The sequence below is a fragment of the Elephantulus edwardii genome, unplaced genomic scaffold (assembly GCF_000299155.1).
Source record: "Elephantulus edwardii isolate Elephantulus edwardi_28Jun2011 unplaced genomic scaffold, EleEdw1.0 scaffold00169, whole genome shotgun sequence".
Taxonomy (NCBI): domain Eukaryota; kingdom Metazoa; phylum Chordata; class Mammalia; order Macroscelidea; family Macroscelididae; genus Elephantulus; species Elephantulus edwardii.
Genome location: NW_006399919.1, coordinates 150,148 through 176,749, shown reverse-complemented (window position 1 = coordinate 176,749; position 26,602 = coordinate 150,148).

Genomic DNA, 26,602 nt, shown 5'->3' with positions numbered 1-26,602 from the left:
TTGTTGCACTTTTCTCCCCCCTCCCCCACCCCAAGTTCTCTCCTCTCATTGAAAAGCAAAAGACAAACTCCTTCATTGGTACACAATCCCCGCCCCCACCCTGCACATCCCCACCCCTACCCCAAGTATACTCCACTCCGCAACCCTCATTCCAGACTCTTATGATAGTCATAATGCCCTAAAACATATTAATTTTAAACTATTCTCTCCCTCATCTGTTGCAATGCAGTATACATTATTCCTCACCTTCTTCTCTGTCTTCACTCAATCCTAATGTCAGTCCTATTTTACAATAGTGGTCCTATTCAATATTTGTCCTTTTGTGACTGAGATATTTCACTCAGCATAGTGTCCTCTAGGGTCATCCACTTAGCTTAATATTTCATGAGTTCTTAGTTTATCAGTGCTGCATAGTTTTCTATTGTGTGAATATACCAGAGCTTCTCTATTCATTCATTTGTTCATGGGCAGTTGGGTTGTTTCAAGCTCTTTGCTATTGCATACAAAGCCTCAATTAACATGGGTGTGCATATATCTGCTTCGGTAGCGGTTATGGTTTCTTCAGGGTAAATTCCCAGAAGTGGAATTGCTGGGTCAAATAGTATTTCTATTTGCAACCTTTTGAGAAAGTGTCATACAGCTTTCCAAACCGGTTGCACAATTTTACACTCCCACCAACAATGAATAAAGGTTCCAGTTTCTCTGCAACCTTGCCAGCATTTGCTGTTTGCTGTTCTGTTGAATTGCTATTCTTACCAGGGTGAGATGATAAGGTAGAAGGCATCTCACTCTCTGACTTGAAATCCTACTACATTTCCATGGTGGTCAAGACAGCTTGGTACTGGTAAAATGACAGACACATAGACCAATGGAATAGACTGGAGAATTCAGAAATCAGCCCATCTACCCATGGTCAACTGATTTTTGACAAGGAGATAGAATCAGTCAAGTGGGGAGATGACAGCCTTTTTAACAAATAGTGTTGGCAAAATTGGAAAACTATCTGCAGAAAACTCAAGCAAGATCTACACCTCACTCCATACACAAAAACCAACTCAAAGTGGGTCATGGACCTAGGACTAAAACCAAGGACTATAAATTTCATTAAAGAAAAGCCTGGAAGAACCCTAGAAGTTCTAATTCACAACATGAACAGTCTTCCAAGCATCCCGAAAAATCTACAACCAGGAGCGGATAAAATAGATGAATGGATCCTTTAAGAATCAAATCCTTATGCACATCCAAAAACTTCTCCAGCGGGGTAAAAAGGGAAGACACAGATTGGAAAAAAATATTTCATTATGACATGTCAGACAAGATACTTATATCTACAATTTATAAAATACTTGAGCACCACAACAAGGTAAAGGTAAATAGCTCAATTGAAAAATTGGCACCGGGTATGAACAGACACTTTACCAAAGACATTCAGATAGCAAACAAACACATGAAGAAATATTAAAAACCCCTAGCTCTAAGAGAGATGCAAATTAAAGATGTAATTTTAAAGAGTTTGTAGTAATAGGAGTTTTGCAGATTTTTTCCAACACATTCTTTATCACATTCTTTATCAAGATAATGTAATTTCGTTAATGAAAAAGTGAACTAAATTATCATTCCCATTCATGTTGCTTACATTTTTTTCTGACACTTTAACTGGTTTTAATACTTTTTTCTCATCTGTCACATATGAATGAATGAATCAACAACATTTTTCCTTTGATTCCTGTACCTTATACTTTCTTATTGGAAAATAAGTGACCTGCATTTTTGTTTCCTTACTTTTTCTTTCTTTTGCTATAGGAAAAGACAAAGAATAATCCAATATAAATACGTATCTCTGGCCATGATTCTTACTGTCTTCTTTTTCTGAAAATGATAGGCCCACATGTAAAATATCTTCTCATCTCTGCAGGTGACTATGAATAAGAATATGATATGAATTCAGTCCTATAAGGAGAGGAAAAACAAACCCTTTTTATATTAGATCCAAATCAGTTTCTCTAATCCACAGCAGAGATAAAACAGAATATAAATGAAGAGGGATTGAATAATTGTTCCACTCAAATTCCACTACAGTGGAATCAAGTATTTTAATGGTGCAGGGAGAAATCAAAGTCATTTCTATAACATGCTGTGGATGCCCTTTACTGGCTGTTATTAGTATGTGTGTAAATCTTTCTTTGTTTACTTCTAATGCCATTGACAATATAAGTAAAAGTCTATTATTATTAAATGTTGATCTAATAATGTTCATCTGCATAATTAGGATTTTTATCTGCATAACAACAATTCTGTTGTCTTGTAGAGATTATCCAGGAGGAAAATGAATGTATTTCAGAAAATGATGACTTAGTTCTGTAAATTAAGTGTCAGAGTAGTCGCTTGGATTCCACAGGATGAGATAGATCATATATTATATATAATTTATTAAATTTGTGCATAATATGAATCCAAGTACATCATGAAATTTATTTCTTCATCTTCCTCTATTTCTAGAAAACATTTCCCACCTCATATTTGAGAGTACATTGACAAAGAACTCCCAGGGTTTAGAAGAGGCAGTGGCACTATGGACATAATTGCCAATGACAAATGGATCCTGGTTGAAAACAGAGAGTACCAGAGGAATATCTGTTTATGTTTCATTGACTATGCAAAAGCATTTGACTATGTGGATCATAACAAATTTTGGCTAACCTTAAGAAGATTGAGAATCTTAGAACACCTGATTGTGCTCATGTAAAACCTATACCTGGATCAGGAGGCAGTAATCAGAAGAGAGAAAGAAAGCAATGCATGGTTCAAAATCAGAAAAAGAGTGCTTCAGGGATGTGTCCCTTTTCCTTACTTTTTCAGTCTGTATGCAGAACAGACCATTCAAGAAATGTACTTGACTGTGTGGATCAAAACAAATGATGGATAACATTTAGAAGAATGGGAAACCCAGAACACTTAATTATGATCATATGAAAACTATACCAATATGAAAGATCTGTTTCTAAATAGAACAAGGGAACACTACATGGCTTAAAGTCCAGAAATGCATGTACTAGTATTGTATTCTTTCTTCATATATGTTCAATCTGAGTTCTGAGGAAGTAGAATGTGGCAACAAGATCACAAAATTTATCAACAACTTGTGTTATGCAAAAAACACAATCTTGCTTCCTGAAAATGCAGAAGACTTGGAATTTTTACTGCAGAAAACAAAGACTACAGTTTTCAATATGGATTTCATCTCAAAATCAAGAAGACAAAAGTCCTCAAGATTAAGCTAATAGGCAACATCATAACATCATGATGTTGTTGTTGTTAATTATCTTCAAGTCAAGCACAACTTATAACAACCCTATGAACAAAAGGTCAGAAGCCCCTCTACAACTATCAACATTCATCAAAGTTCATGGAGTTTCCAGAGGCATGTTATGACAGAAGGAGAAAACATTGAAGTTGTTAATGTTTTAATTTTGCTTTGATCAACAATCAATGCACTTGGTACCCATAGTCAGGAAACCAGGAGATCTATTGCATTGGACAAGTTTTATGTAAGCAATTTCTCCAAAATACTGAAGAGCAATTATGTCAGTCTGAAAATTAAAAACGTACCTGATTCAAGTTATGGTCTTTTCAGTCAGTTCATTCATATATGAGATCTACACCATGAATAAGGGTGATAGAAGAATTAATGCCTTTGAATTATGGTGTTGGAGAGGAGCATTGACTATCTCATGGACTACAGAAAGAACAAACAGCTATGTCTTAGAAAAAGTGCAATGGGAGTGCTCCCTAGAGGCAAAGATAGAGAAGCATTGTCTCTCATACTTTGAGCAAGTTGGTTCTTTGGAGAAACACATTACATTGGAAAGGTAGAAGGTCAGCAGAAGAGAAGAAGAGCCTCAAAGAGATGGATTGATACAGTGTCTTCAACAATAGACTCAAGTATGTCAGAAATGAGAATGGCACAGGATAGGACAGGGTAGAAGTTTTTTGTTTATAGGTTCCCTGTTCATATTTGACTCAATGTCATTTAATAATGGCATCAATACAAGTAAAAATAGTGGCAACTCTGAATGTTAGGGAGCATTTTGGGGTTTTAATTATTCATTCATTGCGAAGATTTGTAATCTCCAAATTGTCTGTTTGGTTTAGGAATTAATTATTTTATTTTTTCTGTTTTATTTCCTTTACTAATTTTCTTTTATCACAGCTAATATTTACATTTATTTGCATTCCCAACACATGACATATTGTTACAAAATTGAACTCTTTAATAAACATTTGACACAAAAGGATTCAATTAGTAGCACTTGTGATTTAATTTGACTTTATATTTAGTTTTTTGTGCTTAAGTATTTTTTCCAAATTTTCTTTTGAGGACAATAGAAAATATAGTGTTTCTCCTGTCCATACTAGGTGCATCTAAAAACCATGGGAATTATGCAAAAAAATAAGAAATATAATTAAATTCTGAAAGCTATAGAGAAGATAGACTAAATGGAGATTTTTAGATGAAAGTAATAGCAGAGTGGTGAGCTATTGCTTTTATTTTTGCCTATTTCTTCAAGAATTAAAGCAGAAGTCATACAATCAGAAATAACTAGTGAGAACAGACATGGAAAGATGACAAAAGTCTGCTAACTTCAGAAACAGAAAAGAAGCAGAATCACAGGACAGAGAAATTTGAAATTCTAACTTCTCTACTCCAGCCCGATGAACGTCATACAAGTGTTCAGATCTTTTATTCATAGGGTTGCTATGAGCCATCTATGACTTGATGGCACTTAACAACAACTACTCCAGCCAGGACCAGAGGGGGGAAAATATTTTCCATTTTACACACACTATCAGAAGACACTGGTGAGACTATCAAAGTATGAAAACATGATCTAACACCTCAATGGCAAACAAAATCTATTAGCTAGACAGGTAGCCATAGATGTCTAGTGAGAATTTCTGGAAGTCCCTCAATTAGATGGACTGAACCAGTGACTCCAGCAATGGCCTCAAATGGGTTGTGAGGATGGCACAGGATAGGACAGGGTTTAGATATAATATTTATTAGATCACTATGAATTGTACTCAGCTATATGACACCTTAAAACAGCAGCAGTGGAAACTTGAATGCTCATTACAACACCAAAATCGATAAGGAGTTCCTGCACACATACCTTGAGAGTCAAACGAAGATGACACGGGAATTTCAACTTGTCAGGAATATGAGAGTGCTTTCTTATTTTCCTTTAGCTCAATAAAGGAGCATTTAAACTTGTTTACATGTGTCCTATAATATTATAATTTTTAAATTGCTGGTTTTAATTGGAAAATCACTATTTTAAAACAGAAAGGTCTTCAAATCAATAAAAAACGACAGTGGATAGAGTCCAATGTTGAGAGGACAGAAATGTTAGAATTACTAGGATTTTTAGAAGGTATCATCATAATAGATGGTGAAGAGATTGAGACTGCTCCATTTTAGTTTGTTTGGCTCACAATCAGAACTCTTGGCACCAGCAGCCAGGAAATGAAAAGATATATTGCCATGGGAAAGTCTGCAATTAGAGACCACTCTAAAGTACTGAAGAGCAATGATGTCAGTCTGGAGACTAAGGTGTGCCTAATACAGACCATGGTCCTTGCAATCACTTGCTATGCATCAGAGAGCTGGACAATGACTAGGGATGACAAAAGAAGAATTGATAACCTTGAGCTGTGGTGTTGGAGAAGAGTATTGAATATACCATGGATTGCTAAGAAAACATACAGGTTTGTCCTGGAGAGGGTGAAGTCAGGCTGCTCCTTAGAGGCAAGGATTCTGAAGCTTCATCTTACATACTTTAGACATGCTGCAAGGAGGGACCAGTCCTTGGAGAGGGATGTCATGCTTGGGAGGGTGGAGGAACAGTGCAGGAGAGGAAGACCCTCGATGAGATGGATTGATTCAGTGAATGGGGTAATGGGGGGTAGGTGTGCCAGAGGCAGTGAGATGGCATAGGTTTAGGGTTTTTGTACATAAGGTCACTATGAGTCAAGGCAATTTGACGACACATAACAACAGCAACAACATTTACAACACGATATAAAAAGAATATAAAAGGAAAGATCTGAAGAATTAGTGAGAAACAATTGCCGAAAATGCTCCTATTTGTTAAATATCTGGCTTTATTTGCTTTCAGGATCATTCTCATTATTATCAGGTTGGAAGCAACTTTTATCTGACTATACAATCGATTTCCAGAGTCTATAAATCACATGAGAGGAGATGGCCTATCTTTCTCCTATGAAACAGCTGGTGGATTTGAACTGCCTGATTTTGAGGCATAATTAACACCACAATTTCTTACTCATTATTTCACCAGGACTACCTGGCTTTCAGCATAGTTATGCATAATGATGTCTTATTCCCCTTACTCTCTTCCCTACTCACTCCCGGTACCGAGCAGAGGTACCGGTTTACAGAAAAGAACTGAAATCAATGCTCTCCTATAAGGGAAATAACATAATTCCAAATAGCCCCTTTTTCAAATTCATTTTAATGGTACATATTTATTCCTCAGATCATAAATGCAACTTGATATTGAAAATTAAAATTTTAGAGTTGTGTAAATATGTCATTTTGTTTTAATTATAAGATACTCTTCTTAATAATTTATTGATAATTGACACAGAGATAAAATAATCATATATTCTAGGTTTATTTGTTGCATCTCTGTGTATGTGTGTGTGTGCGCGTTTGAGAAGGGAAGTCACATCAGAGGAAACAGTATGTTTCTCAGGTGAATCAAGTGTAGCTGTCTTGGCATTGGTATATAGACATATATTTAGAAACCAATGTAAGATTTTATAGATAGGAGGAACCATTTTTTCAAAGCAGGTATTAGGCTGGGAAAGGTAGAGGATCAGTGGAAATAAAGAAGATCTCTATCTAGATGTACTGATAGAGTGATTGTAATAGTGGCCTCTCTTTAGTGAGAGATATGGAGGATGTGTCAGGGAAGGGCAAAATTCTGATTTGTTATTCACAGTTGAATTCTTCTGGTTCTCATGAGTTGTAGTTGATTCATAACATAAGATTGAAAGGGTGACACTGATTGGTGAAAATTATTAAACATCCAGTTGCAGTTTGATTATTAGCTTGGTCATGCCTGGGAATCTGTCTGAAACCCTTGACAACACTATGGAGAAGTTCTACTTTGTAAAGGCATAATGCTCATATCCACCAGCTGCACCACAGAAGAAGGATGGGAGATCCCCTCCCATGCTATTTATTGTGTCTAAAGATACATTGGAACAGTACATAAGTAATCAACATAGACATAAGTCCATCCTCACACTTCCTGACACACAAGAGTCCATAGATAAGGAACTACCAGAAGTTCAAGCAGGATTTAGAAGAGACCATGGCATCAGGGATATCATTGCTGATGTCAGATGGATTCTGGCTGAAAGTGAGGAATACCAGAAGAATGTCTATTTTTGCTTTATTGACTGCAAAGGTATTTGACTGTATGAGTCATGACAAGTTGTGGTTGACATTGAGAAGAATGGGAATCCCTAAGTGCTTGATTGTGCTGATGCGTAGCCTATTCCTGGATCAGGAAGCTGTTGTGTGAATAGAGGAGAGCAATGCAGTTTCTGTTGTAAAAGAAAAGCAACTATTTGAAAACCATTCATAAAAGGAAAATAAGGTTGAATTGTTGTTGTGTGTAGTTGATTCAGAACTGACAAATAGCTCACCTTCCATTGAGTTTTCAGAGGCTGCAAATCACATGGAAGGAGATTTCTAATCTATCTTCCCTGGAACAGTTGGTGGACTTGAACTGTCTGCCTTTGGGATGCCAGTACAACTCCTTATCAGTAAGCCACCAGAGGCTCCTACCTTTGAATTGTTGGTATTGTGTGCCGTTGAGTCAGAACTGACCCATACCTGAGCCTTTAGTGAGTTGTTTGTCGTTGTTGTTGTTGTTGTTGTTAGGTGCTGTCAAGTTGAGCACAACTCATAATGACCTTATGAACAAAAGTTCTGCGCTCTACTCTATCCTTGTCCATCCTCACAAGAGTCCATTGTAACAGTCACCATATCCATCCACCTTGTTGAGGGTTCTCCTCTCCTTTGCCAACCCTCCACCCTTCCCAGCATCATTTCCCCCAAGAAATAACAGCTTCTAGCAACATGTGCAAAGTATGTGACGTGAAATCTCCTCATTCTTGCCTCCAATGAACATTTCAGCTGCACCCTCGCCAAGACTTCATGCTATTGGCTGTCCATAGGATGCTCAGTGCTCTTCTCCAACACCACAACTCAAAGGCCTCAATTCTTTTGCTGTCATCCTTATTCATTTTCCAGCTCTTAGATGCATAGCTAGTAATCAGAAAGACTATGGCCTGAAACAGACACACCTTAGTCTTCAAACTGACATCACTACTCTTCAATAATTTGGAAAGATCCCTATCTGCAGATTTTCCCAGCGGAATGTGTCTCCATATTTCTTGACTGCTATTATCAAGGGTGCTCATTGTGGCGCCAAGCAACATAAAGCTGTTGACAGTTTTGATCCCTTCTCCATTCATCATGATGCTGTCAATCCAGAGGTAAGAATCTTTATTTTCATAATATTGAGGTGAAATCCATACCGAAGGCTGCAAAAAAAGTGTTTCAAGTCCTCCTCACTTTCAGTAAGCTTGTTTTGTTTTACTTTCATTTATTTTCTTGGGTTTTTGTTGTTGTCTTTCACAATTGTGTGTGTAAAGTAAAAATCCATTTTTCACATTTTGCATATGTTGTTAGATGTTGGCCACTTGAGTATGACTCAGAACAAAACAATGAACAACAGATCTGAACAAAATTTGTCCTATCCTCACAATCTCTGAAACCCTTGAGCCCAAAGCTACAGTCACTATGTAAATCCACCTGGTTGAGGATCTTCTTCTCCATTGTCATTCCCCCACTTTTCCAAGCATGATGTACTTTTCTAAGGAATAGCCTCTTCTAGAAACATGCTTAAAGTATGTGACATGAAACTTTATCATCTTTCCTCCATGGAGTACTCTGGCTGCACCTTCTCCAAGACAAATCTGCTTGTTCTTTTGGCAGCCCATGGAACATTCAGTGCTCTTCTCCAACACTACAGTTCAAAGGCATCAATTCTTTTGCAATCTTTGTTCACTGCCCAACCCTCAGCAGAATATCAAATCATTGAAAAGATCATTACATGAATCAGGCACAAGTTAGTCTTTAAGTTAACATCAATGCTCTTCAATAATTTCGAGAGGTTTCTGACACGGAACTTTCTTATTGCAATACTTTTCATGGTCTTCTGAATCCTGATATCAAGTAATTGTGGATTTAAGAAAGATAAAGTCATTGACAATTTCAATCTTTCCTCTGTCTGTTCTGATGTTGCCATCATGATAGAGTTTTATGTTGTCCAGTGATAAGAATTTTTATTTTCTTGACATTGAGTTGCAGTCCATATTGAAGGCTGCATTTTGCGTATGTGTGACAAAATATTTATGAATCAATGTTTAATAGTTTAGTTTTCCTCACTAAATTTCACGCAAATCTTTAAAAAACTTCTGCACAATTCGTAGAGAATATAGTTTTATTATTGCATATGTGTTCTCATCTACTCGTTTATTTCCCTACACTTATGGTGGCCTATTGGTAAGAATCTGCACTGAAATCCTGCAGGTACTCTGTTTGTATCCATAAGCTGCTCCACAGGAGAATAGACAATCTCCTTCCATGTAATTATTGCCTCTAAAAATCCATTGATGGTTCACCTATTTGTCAGATCCAACAACAACAACATGGTTCTCTATTGGTTAAAGAGTTGCACTATAAACCGAATGCAAGTGGTTCTGGTCTACCAGTAATGCTTCTTGGCAGAAAGATGAACGGTCTCTTCCCATGTGGTTTATAACCCCTGAAAGCTCAGTGGAGAACCAGCAACGAGTTGGTTCTAACTCAATAGTAACGCACTGTTGTTGTTAAGTTGCATTCAACACAGTTTTGCCTCTAGTATTATTGTTTTACGTTACATTTTCCTGGCAAATACTCATAAGCACATTCAGAGATGCATCTGTTTGTTGAAATATATCAACTAGTATGTCATCATTTCCTGGGGCCTTATTTTTTTCAGTGCCACTTGAACTTCTGCCTTCATTACCATTAGTTCTTGATTATATACTACTTCCTCAAATGATTCCCTGTAAGCCAATCCTTTCTGGTATTCCTTCCATTTTTGATGCTTCCTAAATCATTCAATATTTTGTCTTGAGCAGACTTCAGTGTCACAATCTGAGGCTTGAATTTGTTTTCCTAGTTTTTTCAGTTTGAGAAATGCCAAGCAAGTTCTTCCTTTTGTGTTTCAAACCCAGTTTTACCTATTCAGTTATAACAATTTACTTTGTTTTCTCAAGCTGCTCTTTGAAATCTTCTGTTCGTCTTTAATTTCAGCATCTTTACTCTTTGTTTTGACTTCTCAACATTCATTTGACATTGTGGAACATACCAAATCATGGCCAACCTTGAGAAAAATGGGAATGCTGAGAGGGTCATTTTAGAAGCTTGGCTTTTTTATGAGGAAGATTCATCAATAACTTGCATTATGTAGATAGTACAACCTTGCTTGCTAAATGTGAAGATAATTTGACAATCTTCCTGTAATAGAGCAAGGAAAACAGCCTTCAATATAGCTTACGTGTTAACATTAAGAAAACAAAAATATTCGCCACTATGCAGATAAGGAACCTCATGATAGATGGAGAAAAGGTTGAAGTTGTCACTGAGTTCATCTTTCTTGAATCCACAATCATCAACGTTGGTACAAGCAGTCAAGAAATCAAAATATGTATTACATTGAGAACGTCTACCATCTAGGACTTCTCCAAAGTGCTAAGGAGTAATTATATCAGTTTAAAGACTAAGGGGTGCCTCATTCAAGTTATGGGCTTTTCAATGACTAGCTATGCATCTGAGTGTTGGACAATGAAAAAAGATGATGGAAAAATAATTGATGCTTTATAGTTGTGTTGTTGAAGAGTACGAAATATCTTATGAACTGCCAAAAGAACAAAAGGCTATATCTTAGAAAATGTTTAAGCAGGGTGGTCTTTAGAGTGAAGGATGATGAAGCTTTTCCTAATGTATTTTGGGCATGTTTTTAAAGGGGATACTCCTTGAAAAAGGATATCTAAGTTGGTATATGAAAGGTCATCAAAAGAGAGGAAGAACCTCTACAAGATAAATTAACACAGTGACTGTAGCAATGGATTCAATGTGTCAGAGGTGATAAGGATGGCACAGGGTAGGGTAAGGTTCAGGTACTTTGTTCATAGGGTTTTAGTAGTTTTACTTGACTAAATGGCACCTAAGTAAAACACTATATTAAATTTTGGAATTTATTATTATATCATCAAAATTTCTCTTTAATTATCCCTTAACTATTTTACATCTCTATCTCATACTTTTTTCTCTCTTTCTTTTCTTGTTGTGCACCTTCAAATCGGATCCGACTGGCGTAGGAGGAGATTGCCCCTCTTTCTCCAGAGGAGATCCTGGTGGATTCAAACCGTGTGTGCACCTTTGAGATTACAGTACAGTCTCTTGCCACTAGAGCTCCCTTTCATACAATATTTTATTAACAATTATTGTCATAAAAACCCCTTAGATCTAGATTGCTTAGTGAGTGCAAATGTTTAACTCTCACGACTGCTATCAACACAGAAATCTTGATGATATGAGTCCACTCGGGGCACCTTAGAAGGAAGGTTGGTAATCTAATTTCAAAGTTATTCGATGAAAACTCTACAGAGCAGAGTTTAGTTCTGACATATAGGATAACTGTGACTTTGAGTGTACTTAAAGACAACTGGGGTTTTCATGGAGGGGTAGGTGGGGATAAGGATGTATATATATATTCATTTATGTTTATGTATGTTGGCAGTTCCCTAATCCATTGTAGACAGTGACTCTATGAATAGGAGTCAACTTTACAGAATATAAAAGCAATATTAGAAGGAACCTAGGTGATCTCACATAGTCTAGTGGGAGGTGGGTTCCCAAACCAAAGATTAGGTGCTCCCTGAGGGAAAGATGAAACATCACCTCTTATGTGATTCAGCGTCTCTGAAAACCTTGTCAGCAAAGGAGTCAGTTTAAACTGACAGAATAAGAGAGGGATGGAGAAAAGAGAGCTCTGACTACCTAGTCAGAGAGTTTTGATTCCAATACAAAGGCTGAGGCTCTCTGATGCATTTGAATCCACCAGTAGCTTTGAGGGACCTCTTCCTTTGTGATTTACAGCCTCAGAAACTCAAGGAAGAATCATACATGAGTTCAAAGCAGTTTGGTGACAGTGTGAATTTTGAGTGTTTGGGTAAGGAATGACTAATTTATGATTCTTACTTATCTTTTAATGTTATGTGAATTTGCCCTTACTTTTAATTGATTTACTAATTAACTCTTCCTTGCAATTAATTTTTCAGCATGATCATATTCTCTGTATGTGCTACAAGTTTGTTGGTTTGTTTGAGTTTGTTGTGTTTGTTTGTTTTTTTTTCTGAAGTAAAATTAGACTAAGAAGAAAGAGCAAAATCACTTGTCTGTGCCAACTACAAAATCTTCTTGCATACTTAAAGACACAGGAACAATTTCCTTCTGCCACCTAGACATTACCTGTTTATTAAATTGTCCACATGCATGTCAATTTTAAAGAGTAATTAAATATATTATTTGTAATACTCATGCTTGACTGCAAAAACAAAGAAAAATACCCACAAAAAACCCATTGAAGTATGTATAAATAAAATCTTGTACTTAGAATAATTTTCTGAGCACAAAAGTCATATTCATTTTATGCATCTGTGTATCAACAGTAATCAGTTCAATATGTGATTTTTTAAAAAGTAGCAAACATTTAAAAGTAAAATGAACAAGACATTTTCAGAAACACTGCAAAATTATACTGAAGACTTTTAAGGTTATTAAGAAGATATTCTATCAACTCAAGAATCATACCTCTACGACAGTTCAAGTTACTCCACAGGAGAATAGCAAGATGGACCACATACATTCCTGGGATTTACAGCCTTGGGAATCTATTAGAGGCTCAGCTATGAATTGGTACCAACTCAATGGCCATGAGATTGGATATTGCTTTATAAATGTGGGCTGAATTTGCCATTAGTATGCACGTAATTTGAATTTGCCAGATGCTCTGAGGGAAGAAAGATGAGCAATCTCCTCCCTGTGATTAATGCTTCTGAAAACCCGCTGGAGGATCTGCCATGGGTTAGTTCTGACTTAATTGTACATAACAACAACAACGTGTCATTCCAAGGTACAATTCAATCTATATATAATAAAATAAAATAAATAGTAATCTTTTCAAATTTTCATTTGTTCTTACTAGTTGCCTTTGGGTCAGGTCTAGCTCATAGTAATCTGTTGTTGTTGTTGTTGCTGAGTGCCTTCAGTAAATGACTCATAACAACCCTCTGAAAGAAAGTTCTGAACACACATAACTTTCATTGTTTCTCTAAATTCAGAGTTTCTGGAGGCAAGCTATTCTGGAAGAGAATGCCACTGCTGCTTCCAAGCCTGTTTCAATTTGAGAGCTCCACCAAACATTGGCTACCATAGGTAACCATAATGACATTTGACACAACAGTGTCAGTGTTTACCATCACAGCAAACAAAAGTTACCACCATATAGCAAATAGACAAATGTTCTACTACTTAGAAGAATGTTTGACTGAAAACAATTAAAACCAGCCTCCCAAATGCCTTTTTTTAAATACAAGGCCAAAACAAATTAGCTAACACCCAATTGTGAGCAAGCCTCAACCAAAATAGGAAATACACCTTTGTAGAATCCAGCTGCTCCACTCATGTTCTCAAACTGGAAAGCAGCCAGTCCTATGTAACAAATGTAAAATTAAATTTTCCATGAGTACATCCATTTTCACAATCTCTGACATGATTAAGCCACTGTTGCCATGAAAATGTTAATCCATTTATTCCACTTACAAAGTGCTGAGTTATAGTACTTCCTCTCTTTGGTAACATTCCACTGGTTGTACTTAGTTAATTATGCAAAATTTTCTGATTGCTGTATAAGAGCCATCTTTTCTTCTTCAGTGATAAAGTTTAAAATCTTGTGGCATTTAAATTGATAGTCATTGGATCATGTTCTTTTCTTTAGGTTAATATATTTTTGCACTTAGATCTTGACATTTTATTAATTTAAAAAGGTGGAAATGCAATTACTATTGAACTTTGCACAGTGTAACATCTCTCACTACAGAGGTTCAAGCAGAAGTAAACATATTTTTGGAAACTTTGATTTATGTATTTTCAGAGAAGATCCAGTGTTTAGAGATATATACTATTGTGTTCTCTACTTACACTTAATAATGACATTATTAGAAACCTGTCAGAGACTAGAGGTAAAGATGATTTTTAGGTTTAAAAATACACTGGATTATTAGCAGATAAAGGAACTTGTGTAGGCTAGCCTGACAAAAGGGAGAATGAGAAACAGTTTAATAACCATTTTCAAGTATATAAAAGGTTTTGCTATTCAGAGGAGACTCACTCATCATGATTTCCTGTTGAAATGGAACAACAAAAACTGGCTTTAAATGAAATTTAAATTGGATAAAAATATTTCATTGTAGGTTCAGTAATGGCATGAATGACATTCACCCTCTCTTGAGGTCTGTAAATAGGGCATTACTTGGATTCAGTGCTCTTTTTGAGACTGTTACTGTTTGTGCTGATAATAATCCCAGACAAAAGTTTTGTTTATTTTTTTATTTTTATGCATAACATTAAATTCACATGCTAATGAAAGTAAATGAACAGAAGTGAATTTATTTGCACAACAGTAAAACTGACTTTGTTGTTGTTGCTGTTTTTGTGTACCATGGAATTAAACCACCCATTATGTTTTCAGAGTCAGTTAATCGATTGGGAAGAGATTGTCTATCTTTCTCCCACGGAGCAGCTGGTGGTTTTAACCTTGTGCCTTTTGGATTGCAGCGCAGCTTCTTGTCATTTGGGCACCAGAGCTCCCTAGGGTATTTTATTTCCAAGAAGGAGCTTTGATGATGTAGTCTGCAGAAATTTGAGCTGCAATCCCAAAAATGGAATTCCTTGGCAATTTGAATACACCAGTGGTTTAGCAGGAGAAAAATGACCAGTCTCCTCCCAAAAACCGAGCAAATGGAGGGTCAGTTATGAATTGGTTCTGACTTGATGGCAGTGTGTTTACTTTAAAGATTCCTTAAAAATTTGACAAAGACTTCAGCGATGCACTAACGTGGTCATAATTCTTTTGTGAAAATTGTGTACATACACCATTTTGATGACAGTTTACTGCCAATGTCATTTTAGGTACACCCTCAGTCAGATGCCAAAATTTGCTAGAAGGTGTTTGAGTGTCACACGAATGTGACCTCACTTAAATACTTTCCACACAAATTATTCACAGATTTCCTTTGGTGACTTAAAAACTATTCCAAAAAATGCATGGAAAACCTCTTTACCATAGGCACACTAACATAACTCATGAAGATATATGTGCCTATATTTCACCTGAGGCAGTAGGAATATGTTTCTAATTATTATATTTTTCCAGTGAGCTAAATCTTTTTAACATTGGTTTCTGGTTTTGGATGGGGTTTTTTGTTGTTGTTTGGTTGGTTGGTTGGTTGGAGATTTTTTTGGTGTTTTTTGGTTTGGTGTTTTCTTACTTGTCTTTACTATTATTAATTTTTCCTTCTGTCTTAAAGTCCATTTTGGCATACATTAACCTGTATTAAAATAGTCAGATACAGTATATTAGAGATATTTCTAAAAAATAATGACATGGACTATTAGAAAATCAAAGATTTGAAAAAGATGTAACACTGACATTGTATCCAACACAATAAAATATTGAGCTACCTGTACTGAGACAAATGTGGTAGGAACATTCGATTAGGTGAGCACATCAAAGGGCCCTAGATCTCAATGCAATAGAAAAAGGCTGAATTTTTCTTTTGATGGTCTATAATATATTATTTGAACCGTGTAGTGTAGTAGTACACAAAAGCTTAGCTCTGAATAAGAACATGGTTTAGTTGTCCTATTTTCTCACTAATGAACTGTATGAATGGGGAGAATCATGTAAAATAGTCAGGGTTATAGTCTCCTCAACTTAAAATAAAAAGGTTTTGAATATATTTCCAATATATTATGACACTCACATTCCAAATAGACCCCTCAATCTAAAGGTAAGCCTATAGGTGAGATTTAAAAGCCCAAAATCTTATTTTCCTCTCTAGAAAACACAAACAAATCACCTTAACTATATAGGTAGTAATCATCTGCAAAATATTACCTTGTGAAATTATTGCAATCAGGTGTATTACCAGCAGACTAAAATGAAAGAGATTTTCTAATTGAAACTTAGCATAGTTAATTACATCATTCTTCACTGTTGAGATTAAATAAATTAAACTTTCGCCCTGAAACTGGATATCAGGAAAACTTATAAATTAATATAAAATTGATTAAATAAACCATGTGTACACAATTAAATCACATATTGTTTTTGTCAAATACTTCACATTTAAGCACTAATAATTGATGAGTTTAGAGAGTGCAAAAGTATTAATTATTCATCATACATGCATATAGAATCATATTAAGAGTATATTTATGAAAGTATCATATATTCAATAAAAAATACTGTCATAAAAGAGTATGTTTATTATAGTCTCTGGAAAACTTAACCAGTGTGCTTTATTAAAATAAAAAAAATTAACTATGACATCTGGTTAAAATGAAAGAGACGAAGAAAAGTAAAATCTATATAATGGTGACACCAGTGCAAGAAACAGATTACATAATCTTACTTGCTGAAACTGAGCAGGGCCTAAAGCACCTGTTGTAGAGGGTCAAGGACTACATTTTGCAATATAGAAAGAAGCTCAGCGTCCACTGGGTCCATTGGCAGCGTCATGATAGATGGAGAAGAGATTGAGATTTTTAACAATTTCAGCTTGCTATAAAACAATCAATACTCTCGGCACCAGCAGTTAGGAAGTCAAAAGACAAATTGCATTAGGGGACCTGCAGACAGAAACCTCTTCAGAGTTTTGCAGAAAAAAAGATATCAGTTTAGAGACTAAAGTGCACTTGATCTAGGCCATGGTGTTTGCAATAACTTGCTCTGCATCAGAGAGCTGCACAATGACCAAGGATTGCCGAAAATAATTGATGTCTTTGAGTTGTGATGCTGGAGAAGACTATTGAACATACCACTGACTGGTGAGAGAATAAACAGATCCGTTCTGGAAAAGGTGAAGCTAAGGTGCTCCTGGGAGGCAAGGAGTTTGAGGTTTTGTCTCACATGCTTTGGGTATGTAGCCAAAAAGGATCAGTCTTTGGAGAAGGATATCATGCTTGGAAGGGTCAAGGGACAGTGCGGGAGAGGAAGACACCAAATGAGATGGATTGACACAATAACTGAGGTAGTAATGGTAGGTGTGTCAGGGAGAGTGAGATGGGCTTAGGATAGAGCAGGATTCAAGCATAGGGTCACCGTGAGACATAGTCAACTTGATGGTACATAACAACTAGAGCATGAGAGATGGAAATAGATCTTTGTAGATGGAGAAAACATTGAAACTGTCAATAACTTCATCTTACATTGTTGGATTCAAAATCAATACACTTGGTACCAGCAGGCAAGGGGTCAGAAGATATATTACTGTTCTGTGAAATTCTGTAGTCAGGGGCGTCTCTAAATTATTGAGGACATATAATGTCAATTTTATGAGTAAGGTGCACCTTATTGATGCCATGTTGCTGGGTTTGTTTTTGTTTTTGTTTTTTCAGTCAATTGCTATGCATCTCAGAGCTAGACAATGAAAGAGAGTAACAGAAAAATTGATACCTCTGAACTGTGGTCTTGGAGAAGAGCACTGAATATCCCATGGACTGCCAAAAGAACAAACAGATATGTCTTGGAGAAAGTGCAGCCAGAGTGCTCCTTGGATGCAAAGATGATGAATCTTCATCTTATATATTTTGGGCATGTCGCTAGGAGAGGTTATTCCTTGGAAATCATGCTTGTAAGAGTGGAGAGATAGTGAAAGAAAAAAAGATCCTCAATCAGGTGGATTGAAACAGTGACTGCAGCAATGAGTTTAGGTGGATCATAGATTGTGAGAAGGGCACAGGATAGACAAGGTTTAGATATGGATTTCATAGGATCACTATGAATTATAATCAATTTGATGATACCTAACAACCATAGCACAAGAACATGAGAAATGTTAGTGATATGAGTGCCTTTGGCACAATGACGTCAACAGCTATTTTAGAGTCCGTGATTTTATTGTTTTGAGCTTCAGAAAATTTCCGATTATGTATTAATGAAAGAGGTATCCATAGAATAAGAAGGGGTACAGTGAAGAAGGTATTTGAAGCTAACTAAAATTAAGTGTTGACCTCTTCCACAATTTAATATTTAATACATAATAGTGGATTTTCAGAAAGATGACAAATATGACAAGATATGGCTGATAGAAGGTTATATATTTATTGTTATTTTTACTAAGACCACAAAGCCATCTTTTCTTTATTCACTCAACATTTAAACAAATATTTATTAATATTCTCTATGTTTAGTTCTCCCTGCTCCTAAGACTTAATATGTTATTATTGTTGTTATTGTTGTTAGGTGCCATCAAGTCCACTACGACTTATAATGACCTTATAAACAAAAATCTGAACCTTCTTATATCCTGTTTCATCCTCACACAAGAGCCCATTGCAGCAGTCATCATGTCAATCCACCTGGTTGTGTCTTCCTCTCCTTCACTGACCCTCCACCCTTCCCATTATCATGTCTCTTTCCAAGGAATTGCCCTTCCTAGTAGCATGCCCAAAGTATATGAGGCAAAATCTCCTCATTCTTGCCTCCAAAGAGCATTCTGGCTGCACCTTCTTCAAGACATATATGCTTGTTCTCCTGGCTGGCTGTCCATGGGATGTTCAGTGTTCTTCTCCAACAGCTCAAAAGCGTCAATTCTTTTTCTGTTATTCTTATTTACTATCCAGCTCTCAGATGTACAGCAAGTGATCAGAAAGACCATGGCCTGAATCTAGCACACCTTAGTCCCCAAATTGGCATCATTACTCCTCAGTAACTTAGTCCTCAAACTGACATAGTTACTCCTCAATAACTGCAGATTTTCATGGTTAAATAAATCTCCTGGTCCAATGGTAAATATATTTGTTTTCTTGACATTGGGAAGCAGTTTATACCAAAGTAAGAATTCTGGCTGAAAATAAGGAATACCAGAAGAATGTCTATGTATGCTTTATTGACTATGCAAAGGCCTTTGACTATGTGGATCATAACAATAACAAGTTGTGGCTGACATTGAGAGGAATGGAAGCACTTAATTTTGTTTATGCAAAACCTGGACCTGGACCAGGAGGCTGTTGTGTGAATGGAGAAGGGGAGCACCGCATGGTTTAAAATTGAGAAGGAAGCACACAAGGGTGTATTCTTTCTCTATACCTGTCCAATACGTAGGCTGAGCAGATTATTTGAGAGTTTGGATTCTATGAAGAGGAATGTGACATTAAGGTTGGAGAAAGAGTTAACAATAACTTGTGTTATTCAGATGATACAACCTTGCTTACTCAAAGTTAGGAGCACTTGAAGCACTTGTTGCAAAAGATCAGGGAATTGCTGTCTTCGGTATAGATTGCATCTCAATATCAAGAAAACAAAGATTCTTACTACTTGGACCCATAAGCAACATAGGGAACTAATTTCCAGGAATTTAAGTTGAATGAAGAAGAGAAAATGGGCCACAAAATACCACAGTTGATGTCAAGTGGAGCTTGACAGAAACAGCGAATGACAGAAAAATGTTTGTTGTTGTTGTTGTTATATTTTACAAGTTGAGTACAAGTCATAGCAAACTTAGAACAAGAGATCTAAACTGTGTCCTATCGTGTACAATCCTCACAATTTCTGACCAACTCAAGCTCATTGCTACTATCACTGTGTCAATCCATCTACTTGAGATTCTTCCACTCCTTCACTGTCCTTCTACCTTTCCAGGCATGATGTCTCTTTCCAAGGAATAGCCTTTTCTAGCAGTATGCCCAAAGTATGTAAGAGAAAGCTTTATCATCCTTGCCTCCAAGGAGCACTCTGGCTGTATCATCTCTAAGACATATCTTTTTGTTCTTTTGGCAGTCCATAGGATATACAATACTCTTCTCTAACACTACAGTTCAAAAACATCAATTCTTCTTCTGTTATCCTTATTCATTGCCCAACTCTCTAATATATAACAAGTGGTTGAAAAGACCATGGTGTAAAGTAAGTGTGCCTTAGTCCTCAAACTGATATTATTGCTCCTCAGTAATATGGATAGTTCCCTGATTACAGACATTCCCCGCTCAATATCTGTCCTGATCTCATGACTGCTAGTACCAAGTATATTAATTATGGATCTAAGATGAAGTCATTGCTTGTTACAATTCTTTTATCCATCTATCATAATATGTCTGCTTCCAGTAACCAAGATCTATCTTTTCTTGAGATCCAATCCATATTAAAGGCTGCAGTCTTCGAAGTAAGCGCTTTCACTTTCAGCAAGCAAAGTTGTGTCATCTGCACAATGAAATTATTTAATCTTCTTCCAATCCTGATGAAAACTTCTTATTCATACAGTCCAGGTTTTTCAATAAGTGGTCATTAGAATATGCAAAGATATTTGACTAGATTTAACATAGCATACTATAACATTATAAATAACAGGAATTCTAACACACATAATTGTGCTCATATATAAACTGTATATAGGCTAAAAGATAGTAGTTCAAACAGAAAAGGGGAATATTGTACAATTTAAAAATTAGTATAGGTGTACATAAGTATTTCTTAATAATTATTCATTGTTTAAATCTCTAGTAATGTAGTACACTACCAATTGGGCTGCTACTTTAAAGGTCAGTAGTTCAAATCTACCAGCTACTCTCTGGGAGAAAACTATTAATCTCTTCCCATCAAAATGTACAGCCTCTCAGAAACCAAGTGAAGGTTTGCCACGAGTTTTGTTTCTGGGTTTGTTTTTTTTGTTTTGTTTTTTGGGTTTTTTTGGCAAAGTGCAATACAACGAAACATTTTTATAAAAAAATCTAGAAAAATCTGAGAATATGGGTAGTTTTTGTGTTTCTATATTTAGAAAATATTGCCCAGGTCTGTTTAACACTTACTTCTGCCACATTCAGGAACTCCCAAATTTTAACAGTGCATGCTTGACATCCTTGCATTTGGAAATGTTAATCGATCCTTTTTCATGCAATAAAATTGAAATTAACTTTAAAATTTGTCTAATTGTAGCTGTATCTCAGGTCATCCTTACCACTCTATTTTGAAAATATTTATGTTCTTTGTATAGGGATATATTTACAAAGAGAAACCTGAAAGGATGTACTGTTGTTAAGTGCCGTCAAGTCATAGACGACTCATAGCGATCCTACAAATGAAAGACCTGAGCACTTTTTATAGAGTTTCTGGAGGCAAGCGATTTTGGAAGTAGATGCCACTCCTGCTTCCATGCTGGAAGCTCCACTAAACTTTGTCCACCATAGGTAACCATTATCACATTTGACGCATCAGTGTCACAGTGTTTAGCAGAAAGGATGTGCTACTAGAAGTAAATTAAAAGAAAACATTTCTAGCAAAAAAAACCCCATAGATGGACTATAGTGAGTACTTGGTTTCTTCCATCTGCATATTGAACAGATAATTCAAGAAAGTGGATAATGTGCCGAAAACTTGCTTAGTAAAAAAATTATCTTTGATTTCTTGACTTCTACTTCAAATAGGCATTGATTATGAATCCAAGTAAAAAGAAATTATTGATTATTTAAATCTTTTCTCTATATATTAGATGTTCCTGTTGCTTCAATTGTGAAGATGACCTCAAATGTGTCGAAGATTATGAAGATTACATAGGAGAGTAGAGGACTCAGATCTTTTGTTCACAGTATTGCTGACAGTCTTATTCTACTCAACAGCACCTATCAACAACCACAATATGATTAAAATATAATGGAGAAATTATGGTACATTGACACAATAGAATACTATGTAGTGCACAGAATCAATGATTTTGTAAATTATTACCCAAATTGGGAGGGACTGGAGAGCATTATGCTAAGTGAACTAACTCAGCCCCATAAAGACAAATACTGTATAAGCCCATTATTGTAGAACCTGAACAAGGATCCAAGCGGGGGGCAGGGAGCGGGACAGAGAGGTGAGGAGAGGATGGTCCCAGGTGGGGGGCTTAATCAAAGGGTAGCATAATTGATTGGTGGAAGGAGGGGAGGGTAAAAGAAAGCGAAAAGATTTGGTGTGAAAAACAATGTATATGAACTTTGTAAGTAAACCAGTATTTAAAAAAAAAAAAACCACGTATAAAATAGTTTTTTAAGAAAAGAATGTTTCTTTAAAAAATAAAGAGAAAAGTAGTGTAAGGGTCTTTGAACTACTAGGAAAGAATAAAAGAACAAGAAATCTTTGCATCCAAATTTATTGCATTGCATCAACTTTTACTCGTATACATGTTTACAGTAGGATTGCTCCATAGATTTCCTTAACATAATTTTTACAGATGGGAGATCTCTGTTGGTGTAATCTATAATGAATTGAACTGCTAATTCAAAGGCTGTTTTTCTCCAGAGATTCAAATCCACCAGAAGCTCTTCAAGAAGCCGATAAGAAGTCTCTTTCCATTAAGATTTTCAGTCTTTGAAACATTATGGAGAATGCCCTTGAGTTGGAAGTGACTTGATGGCAGTGAGTTTGCATCTTTACAGAACATATCTCCAGATGTTCTTCCTTAGTGCCACTAGAGAAAATCCAATTGCCGAGCTGTTGGTTAACAGTCAAGCACAAACTATTTGTGCCATACAGGGAACTTAATCCTTGGGTGCGCACTGCTATGGGGTCAACTCATAACGACTTTATGAAACAGAATAGAATACCCAGCAGGGTTTCCAAGGCAGCATATCTTTAGAGAAGTAAATGGCCTCATTGTTCTTCATTAAAGTAACTAGTAGATTTAAAAAAACAAACAAAAGACAAAAAAAGCCCAACAACACCCAAGCACTTAAACCCTGTACTACCAAGTACTGAAATGTTGGATAAATATCCTAAATGGCTTTATTAATTTATTTCTTTTAGTTTGATATTGTACATTTTCCAGCTAAATAATTCATTCTTTTGCATTGTACTCTAGGATGCTTACACTTCCCTAATATAGCAAGAGGCAGATTTCAAGATAGCCAGAGAGCTAATTAGAGCATCTTATTCCTGAAAGGAATTGTGAGGTTATTGTTTACACGAAGAAGAAAAAAATGCAGCCACCACTCTTGACAAATTGTGTACTTGTGATAAGAAATTACTTGTATATTTGAAGAAATCCAATAAATACTGTACTGCATTAGATGTTGATTTGACTAGGCTATGCACTAGAGACTTGGTGAAAGTAGACAGCAAAGAGTCTCTCACTGTAAAATAATTTTACTCAAAAAGTCAGATATTCTTTATAATAACTCTTGGTAAATTATATCTAGCTATATATTTCAGCCAAGGAGGCAGTAGTCAGAAACTAATTGTTGTCTCTGGTTTTCATTTAGTTGGAAATTGTGGGAGGTTAATAAAAATTCCCAAATTGTGTGGGCTACCCAGTAGCTCCAGGAGCTTTATTTTGTATAACAGTGATTTCCTGCATTCATTTTCAGGTACCATTAGTCTGAGTAATAACATTTTCATTCACACTGATTCAAGTTACAATGTTTTCCAGGGAGATAGCGAAGTGAGAACATTTAACAGTAACTTAGGTGATAGTGAGAAGAGTTATGTAGTTAATTATGGTATGCTTCAACGGCAGAAAAATGCTGACAACTTCAATTATAGCTTACCTAATAATGTTATTTGCAAAAAGTGTCTACCAAACAGATGTTATTATACTTGCATCTTTATAAGAAAGACTAGCTTGGATTTTGCATACGCAGAAGTTGATTTTCCACAGTTGAATATATTACCATAGAACAGTACATTTTCTTGAATTTCAATTTATTTTATTGAACTCAAATTGGAAACAAAGAAAAAAGTTATAAATACAAATTGACAGATAAAAAGCAAGATGTTTTGCATTTTATTTGTAATTTAAGTATTTGAAGTCACTTTGTTTAAACGTATATCTGTAATTTTAAATAAACTGAAAATATAGACAAGTATTTCAGTGAGTTGCCAATATGTTGCCGTTGTTTCAGGCTATTATTCATGATTCTTATAATTCCTTTGTAAAGTTCTACTTATTTTACACTTGAAAATATTTAGTGAGTAGTAGTTTAGCATCAAGATGAAGAGTTTAGAAATTCAAGGGAAATAAACTAAAAGTTTGAATATTTGTTGGTTCATAAGTATGTAAAATTTGTACACATTATTTCCTTTGTCTTTACAGTCTGTTTACCTTATTTCTTTTGGCTTTACAGTCATGATAACAATTTCTACTGCACTGGATAGCTATACATATTAAGTGTATGCTATATATGTATGCAGTTCGAGGTCACCAGCTGCTCTGCAGGAGAAGGATGGGCAATCTCCTCCTGAGTAATTAACTGCATTTGTCAACTATGGGTTGGTTCCAACTCTATGTTACATGAAAACAACATGTGCTAAATAATTTGACACGCCATGGCATCACTATAATAATTATTAAATTGTTATCAGCAAGCTATGAAGCAATATTATTTATATAACCTTTAGAGTATCTCTATAGAAATTGTTTTTACAAAGCCTCTTATTTCGGGGCAGATGGGCAAATGCAGCTTTTTAATCTATCCTAGTCTGGAAGTTTGATTGAAACCTGTCCATCATGGATGACTTTTAGTATTTGAAATACCTGTGGCATAGTTTCCAGTAGTACAACAAAAGTAAATCACCACACTACAATTAAATGTTAGAAAGCAAGATAAAGATAAAGATAAGCCTTACTCAAGGCAAAATATTTCTAGTTACTTCCTATGCAACTGCAAGTTGGACAATAAATAAAGAAGACCAAAGTAGAATTTATATCTTTGAATTATGATGTTTGTGAACAATGTTGAATATGCCATTGATTATCAAAATAAAATACAAAAAACCATTAAAAAATCTGACCTGAGATAAGTATACCCAGAGTTCTTTTTTAGAGGCAAAGACAGTAAAAGTTTATCTCACATAGTTTGCACATGTTGTCAGGAGGGCTAGTCTTTGGAAAAAGATAATCATGGTTGGAAAAGTAGAATATCAACAAAAGAGAAGCTGAACAAAGTAGATTTACATAGTGATTGATACAAAGGGTTTGAGTATGTATACTGTGAGAATGACATAGGAGAGAGAAAAGTTTCAATCTATTGTACATAGGGTTGCTATAAATCAGAGTTAACTTGCTGGCATCTGACAACATCACCATAACCATAGAGTATTTGGCCTGATTCATAGCAGAGATTATGAAGATTGAGTAGGGTTGACAAAGTTTCAATTTGTTGTACATAAAATCACTATGACTATGAGTTGGGATTAAATGGATGACACCAAACAAGATCAACAAAATATAGTATTTCAAAAGTTTCTAGAAATTCAATGGATTAACCTTTGAGCAACTAACCAAAATATGACTACTGAAATCCATCAGTCACTCTGTGAAGAAAGATAAACCAATCAGTCTGATATGGCAAATGTTTACAGTCTTAGCAAACATACAGAACTATTTCACTCGGTCTCATGGGTTGCTGTGAATTGTAAACAGTCAATGGCAGTAAGTTTTTGTAGATTATTTATTCTTGACAATATCACACAAGTATCCTTTACTCTAAAGTATTAAAAATAGCCCTCTTTGATTTATATAGATTACATACAATAGCTGGAGCCTAGCTATTTGTTAAAAGTTGGTTGGGCCTGAAAGCCATAAGACAGAGGGCCTTGTATGTAGAGTGATTTGCTATTAGAGGTAAAAACGAAATCATCTTTTTGTTGTGTTCAGAGAGAACTTTCTTCTAATTGATGCAGCAATTGTCTATCAGTTTGCCAGACTTACATAACTTTTGAGTTGCTGTGATATTAAAAGCTATAGCACCAGTGAGTCAAATGCCACAAATGTTACCTATGATAGATAGTGTTAATAGAGCTCTCAGAAAAAGACAGACTATGGAGCAAGACTGGCCATTTACTTCTTAAATACTAGGCCTCTGAAAATTCAACGAATAGTAGAGAAACTTAGGGAGCCAAAGCATAGCCATCTTGGAAGAAGAGTATGCACATAGATGTCCTCCAGACACCTATCCAAAGACCTAAGGATAGAGTGTGGGAAGAGACTTGTTCTCTAGTTCTGCACGCAGGCAAGGGACTTTGTGTCCTGCACATTAGCCTAAGAAAAGTAACTCTTCCTGTTAAATGAATGCTCCTTTGTTCTCAGCAGTTGCATGGCAGTTGCAGTTCTATTAGTTATAGCAAATATTTTT